The 7,154-nt window shown below is 36.5% G+C and overlaps 1 long non-coding RNA gene across 1 annotated transcript; it reads left to right on the top strand.

Annotated features, from left to right (window-relative positions):
- The first annotated feature begins 4,361 nt into the window (after positions 1-4,361).
- LOC115609997 lies at positions 4,362-6,107 on the top strand. Its single transcript, XR_003992070.1, has 3 exons — positions 4,362-4,554; positions 4,937-5,006; positions 5,965-6,107. It is a non-coding gene; the product is annotated as an uncharacterized LOC115609997 (long non-coding RNA).
- The last annotated feature ends 1,047 nt before the right edge of the window (positions 6,108-7,154 follow it).

Here is a 7,154-nt window from a genome sequence, read left to right as displayed (position 1 = left end):
TTCTTTGACTGAAGGTCATATTAATGCATCATTAGGCTCCCAGAAGTTGTTAATTTAAGCGATTACAAGATACTAGAGACTTCTCATTACTGTGACTCTACTGCTTAACTGTGGTAAGAAAGTGAGCATTTTCTAGCCCTGAACAAATGAAGATGAAAATGTTGGTTAATGAGTGCTCAATACCAAGCATGTACTGCTCTCCTGGTCACTTCTCCAGAGAAGATGGGTTTGGTGGATTCCTGAATTTGAGCAGTCTGTGTTGCTGCTCATCTCTGCAAACAGCCCACTCAGAGCTGGGTAAAAAATTGCTAGGAATTTCTGATATGGGAATTTATTTATTCTTGTACCATATTCACTCCTCAATTAATATTTTTTCCAATTATGAAATAGTTGATTGTGAAGTTTGCAACAGAAATCTATAATTAGAAATGTGGTATGGTTTAAGTGTTTATATCTGGTCATTTAAACATCACAGTGTACTTAATTTCACCATGTTAGTTTTTAAACCTTTCTTTAACCAGCAGTCTCATCAATTTAATTATACAGTCTTCAGTGTTGTTAATTCAAGTAACCACAGCAGTGAAAGAATGGCCATTCCTGCAACTGGTTGGTGTTTCTCACTCCCTGCTGCATTGATGAAGCCTGATCAGCTGTAATCAGCTGTCTGCAGTATGCCCTTCCTCTCTGCACCTCTCTTTTTCAGGTAGCTTTTCTACCTGTAATGTTTTTTCTTAACTCTGGACCATGGTAGCTGTCCCTGAAGAGAGCATCCAAGCTATGTATTTTGCAGTGTCTGTCATTGCCCTAAATTTTTTAATTGGCACCTTCATATTTTAGTTCAGTAACAATTCACCATAGGAAGAGATCTAGGAAAGGAATGAGGCAGGGTGATGAACTGAGAGACTAGGAGCATCAGGCAGCGAAAGGAATTAGCTGCATTCAAAGTAACCTTGGGTACCAAAATATAGAGGTGTATAATCTAAGGACGTCCATGTGGGCAACATGTCCCATGAGATTTTTTAACTTGGATGTCACATCACATCTAAGAGATGTTGGTTAATTCTCTTATGCATTGCACCCTATGGACTTACTGTTTCCAAATTTTGAGGATCGATTTTTTCCTTTTCATGGTGTATGCTTAATTAGAGAGAGACAACACCTTAAAGAGAAGGAAGATAACAAAGTAATCCTATACTATCCATGGATAGTAACAATCAAGTTTTAGCCAGCTTGCAAGTTTTGGTTCTCACCAGACTACACTTAATTTTTCCTCTCCTTAGTGTAGTTACAGAATAATTGAAATTACCTTGGCTTTTGTCTTTCAGTTTTCTCTCAGAAGAAAAGAAGATATTTTCTGCACTTATTCTAGTTCTATTTTGTATTTTTGACTCTGGATAGCCAGAGCTACATGGAATATTGCAGGTGTTATTTTACTACCACTTTTTAAACTGACACAATTCCAGTTCTTTACTGAAAACCTTTACTAGGATGATTCATAACTACCAATTGCTTTCAACTCACAGTACAATCCCTATCTGTCTTTAAGGTCAGATTCATCACAGCTGAAATTAGGTTTGCAGACGCGTAAATTAGGAGCACAGTTATAATATTATCCTTAAATAAACAATGTTGGGACTGATTCAGATAAAATGCGGATGACTATGCTTCATCTCTGAGCTTCAACTGGATGTCTGAAATTCAAAGAACTGAATCTGAATTTACAGTTCGTTCATTTTTGAGTGAATAAGTTGAAATAGCACAACTTATGCATTTTCATTAATATTATTGGGAAGGATAACCACAGGAAAACTTTGTTAATAATAATTCTTTTAGTATGAATTACGGTTATATAGCCTGGAATAGTCGCCTTAATTTTAATACAATGCTTCTGTTTAATACCAATCTTTTTGCATGTAACTGACACTATAGGGCCATACTTGTACGGCATAATATTATGGGCTTCGCTGAAACTGTTTATTTAGAAGTTCTGTTTTCTCATCAGAAAATATAAGGTTACATCACACCTAAGATGAGGTTTTTTTCAGGATCAGGCTACACTTTAGATATGCAAATACATCCATGACCCATATCTTCAACTCATTTTAATTATATTGGTACAATAATAGAAGGTGTGAAGAAAAGGCCCCTACATGTCTTTAGAAAACTCAGTGCATATCTACCTGTCTTTAAAAGATGCAATCAGTCTGATGTTTTCTGTTAAGAATATTAACAATAATATTAAGTAGCAATGATAACAGCAATCATAAGTCACAAGTAATAAGAATATACACATGAGCTTTGTGTCAAGAGGAGTGTGAGGACAATTCAATCGATGTTTGCAAAGACTCTTGGAAATCAGTCCAGATTATATAATAGGAGTACTATTGTTTGACAGCCAAGGTATTTTGCAATTGTTTGATGATTTTCAAGATATCAAAGAAGAGAATACTAATCTGCTTTAACTAGCATTAATCTTGCCAAAAGAGAGTAATGTTTTAAATTAATAAATCTGTCTTTCATTAATACTGTATTAATTTAGGAAAAAAAAATAATCCTGGGGTTCTTTTATTTAAGAGTGCCAGATACATAATTTCATGACAAAAAGCAAAATGAGAACTAGAATGTTTGCTCACCATTACTATCAAGAAACAGAAGTACTTTTCACTCCTCCAGCATATCTCTCCCTGTGAAGATTTTGTCTCACAAAACTTAGAATACAGTTAACCTCTCACAGTCAATAACTGCACACTTGAGTAAATCAAAATTAAGCCTATTTCATTTTTATCCCTACACTCAGCAACAGTAATGATTGAGTATTTGTGACAAAACTTCAGAAGGGAGCTCATACTTTAAGGGTCCAAGCATTGCCTGTGTTGAAGAAAATGGAAAGCTGAGGTGACCTGATCTGCCTCTGCCCATTAGGAACTTTTTGATAGTCATTGTCTTCAAGAAAAATAATTGCTTCCCAAGAATGCTCAGCTAAATCATTTTATTAGTGTGAACTGGATTAAGGTTATAGGAAGGTCCCTCTTGCTTCTTAGCTGATAATATCTGACCATGCATATCAAAGAGTAGAGGAGACAAATTATTCATTATTTCACCAGCATAATGAAAGCATAAGGGAGGTTTAAAAGGACGCTATCTGCAGCAGGAAACTGTCAAAGAACGTGGGAACACAGCCCTCCTGCATTTTTGTTTCAGCTCCGTTGATCAGAAGATTGAAAGGCCTGCTCTACCTACAGGGGTCCTCTGTTCAGGCCCCACAGTGCAATTATAATCCGTCCTCACCTCCTTTAGAATGACAGGCCAAAAACAAAGCCCAGAGCTTTTGTACAGCTTAGCATTCCTAAGAAACACAAATCTTCATTTTTCTTTCTTTTTTTTTTTTTCCTAAACTCTTAAGAATTAATTAAAATTGCTCATATAATATTGAGGGATAAAACAGCTTAAAATTATCTAATACTTTTTAAGGGTGGAATTTTTTTTTATATAGCATCTAGAAGGATCAGTTGCTAACTGCCACAAGGTAGAGTAGCTCTGCTTTTGTCTTCATGCTGCCTGCAGGAAAAAGGAGTCCAGTTGGCAGTATTTTGCATGAGGCTGTTTAATTTCATTTTTTCTGCTGTTATTCCTGTTATTTGCACATTTTAGTGACAGAAATTTGCAAGTAGATAGATCCTTAATGGCTCTTGCATTTAATCTTCTTGTTGAATCTCTGCATTTCAAATGTTATATGAACAAAAGCAATGCACCTCCTCAAATAGCATGTTATACTAGATCACCATAAAAGCATCAAATAGTAGCAACTGTGATGGCCTAAGTATATTAAGAGATGTAGGATCTATATGAATAAGCAACGTCTTCAGTAGCTTCCAACAGCAGATTACTTTGGAGGCAACAAATATTTTTCCAATTTTGAAACAACAGCAGCAAACTATTAAACGTGCTAAACATACTAGCTGTGTTAGCTTCCTTCAGCTGGCCCACCACATCACTGTGGTTATCTGAGGAATGCTGTAGATTGCATGGTTATAACAGCTTGGATAATTCTGTGCTTAACATTAAATCTTCAGTCTCCCAGCATAAACCATCATCAAGCAGGCTGAAGTTAACTGTCAAGTTACATTGTAGAATGAGCACACAGAATGCATTTGGAAAGCAAATCTCACATCATGTGTGTGACCTTTAAATGCATATATTTGCAGGAGGTTAGACAAGATTCCAGGCTGCTTGAAAGGTTTAATGGGTGAGATCAATATGGGATGCCACAGTGTAGTCTAGCTATGCATGTGAAAGTCTGCTTTAAAAATGCAAAACAGGGTGATAATAAAAACGATGGCAATGGCATGAATTTTTTTGGGTGTTCTCATCCTCTGATTTCGTATTTCCTATCTAAGACAACCTAGAATTACATTTAAGCTGATTTGGGGGATTTTTTTTTTTTTACCTTTAAAATGATGGCTACAATATCAGGGGTGAAATCTGGCTTCCAAGGATACAAGTGCATTTACAGGTCAGGCTATATAACAACTCTTCTTGTTCTGATACTTACTGGTAAGTTCATACTCTTCTTGTATCGCTTAACATTTTACTATTAATGTTACTTAGTAATTGCTTTACAATTTTTTTTTTTTTTTTAATTAGGAAAGAAACTCTTAACGTGTGTTACATGGGCTGATTAGAGACCCTTTGCAAGCATTTAGGAAGATAGCATGTTAGTGAAAGTATGTTTAAAAAGGGAAATATTTTAGTATCCCTTTCAAGATTTATTTTGCTGTAGGGAAGGTGTAAAGCAATGTACATGAGAATCAGGCCTCTCTTATTCACAAAGCCACTTCTTTTTGGTTTGTTATAGGTTGATTTCCTTTGTTTGAAAGGGACAAAGGCATGTAATTTTATTCTTTTTCACATATGGTTTATTTCTTTGCCCTTTAAGTGACACCACTTGGATCGTTCATGTAAGATACCCAGGAGCCTGAGGACAGAAGAGAACCAAGCAGTGAATGGTGAGTGGGGACATATCAAAAGCCAAGTGTCTGGTTTGTCATTCATTAGCTACGCTATTACCTTTGGAAGTACTATAGCATGGGGAATCGACTTCTAGAGCAATAGATGTATTCGGGGATTTGGTGGAATATCTGTCCCTGATATATTTTTGCATCAGAACCTGATAAATAACCTGAAGTGATTCTCTGAACTGGCCAGTGGAGCCCCACCAGCGAGGTATACGTGGTAAAATGTTCAGAAATGTGGCTTTCTTCAAACATGCAGAAATCCTGTTCTTTAGAATAAGCATTATCTATCTCTTGCTATACTCTAGCAACAGTATTTAGTAGGTAGAACCTTTTGTTTTCTTTGACTTTAAGTAATTCTGCAGGTTTGCATGTCAGAATGGATGTAGTGCTTGACTGATCTTCAATTAACTGGCACAAACCTATCCCTCTCTGGCATTCAGAAAACCTCTTTGATAACCTTGGATAATGTGCAGGACCTATCCGCCTCCAAAGACTTGTCATGCCTTAACACTAAATGAAGGCTCAAATGAGATCAATCTATCTTGAGGAAGAATATAACTCACTGAGCTCCACCTTCCAAGTGAATGTGGAAGTTTACCTGTAAAGCCAAGAGTTTTAACTGAAGGTGGATTTCTTTATAACTTTCATATAATTTTGAGCAGAGCTTCAAGTCAAAGCTGGCTCAATGATCAATGATAACTTCAGATTTATTTCTATAGTCGTTAATGAAAAAACTGTGAAAGTTTCTAGCCATGTCCATTCCAGGTTTCTATTCTACTACACAACACCAATTTAGAGTCTAATTCGCTAAAAAAACTACTTACTGATAGTGTGTATGAGGAAAAATGTCTGTGGACACTATTAGTTCCTGTTAGACCTACTGTAATTAATTATTTTATATTGTTTTCACACATGTTTATCTTTTGCTTTGTTTTGTCTTCTTTCATAGAATATAGAATTAACGAGCTTTGAAGAAATTCTGAAACACCTAAAGGAGCTCTGACAGATTTTTTAATTTGAGCAAATACACCATGGCCATAATAAGCAGTCTTCGTGTTTTTAGCCCTGCTGCCATCAAAAATATTGACTAAAGAAGAATGTATAGACCTAAAAGGTCAGTCTGAGTCAGTGTTTCAATTTTTTTAAATAATTTCTTTAATAGTGTTTTTCTACAGCGTTTCTCAAGTCACTTAAGTTTTTCCAGGAAGCACTTACTTTTAAAATGAACAAAAGCACAGATATACAAAGCTATCTTACAATTTATTTCCTCTTTTTGTACAGTGTCATCTTTCAAGTATAGTTCCTGCAGAATGGCTTTTCAGATACAAAACTTCTCACAGTTTTACCTTTGAAACAGAATGATAATGTCATCCTTTCCTTGTAAACTGAGGGATTCACAAGAACAAAGCAGTACCATTGACCCCACAGCTGAGGGCTGAAAGCCAGAAGAGACACCCATCCTTAATGATCTAGAAGTATCTGTCTGTGTTTCCTAATGCAAGGAAATTGCTTTGCGCTGCATTTGAATAGAAATACATCATTCAGAGGTGGTGGACTATTGGTAAGAAAGTAAGCATTTGGGGACTAAACTGAGATCTTCCTGAAAGCTCTTTGTTCCCCAGCTGTTTCAGCTGTGAACTCTCTTCTTTTTTGAACTGAGTTCATATAAAAAAGTTCACTGGGTTTATGGTAGATTTCAGGTGCTGGGTAAGCCAAAAGCTGATTTGCTCCATTACACCTCTGTACCACCAGAAAACTAGACTGCATGTGTGTCTGTGTGTCCGTGAACATCCATGTTCTTGAGGGGAAGACTCAGTTTCTAGCAATATTTAGACTGCTCAGGTCAATCAGCCATGCCAGCCAACTGTTCCAGCTGCTGTGGCTACTACACCACCACCCCCACAAAGTTCAAAACTCTAATGGCCTCCAGGCATCCAGAATCTCTTCTGTCTCCCTAGTCTGAACTGTTGTTTGTATAACAGCAAAGATATACTTACTCTGACCTCTACCATTGTCCCTAAAGATAGGAAAACTCAAGACACAGATCTGACACTCTGCATCTTTGCTTTTTCTGACAGCATCTGAGCAAGAGGTGACCAGATTTTCTCCTGTGAGAGCTCTGATGTTGGAACTAGTAAA

This window comes from Strigops habroptila, chromosome 6 (assembly GCF_004027225.2).
Source record: "Strigops habroptila isolate Jane chromosome 6, bStrHab1.2.pri, whole genome shotgun sequence".
NCBI classification, from domain to species: Eukaryota; Metazoa; Chordata; class Aves; order Psittaciformes; family Psittacidae; genus Strigops; species Strigops habroptila.
This window is presented reverse-complemented; position numbering and strand designations above follow the sequence as displayed.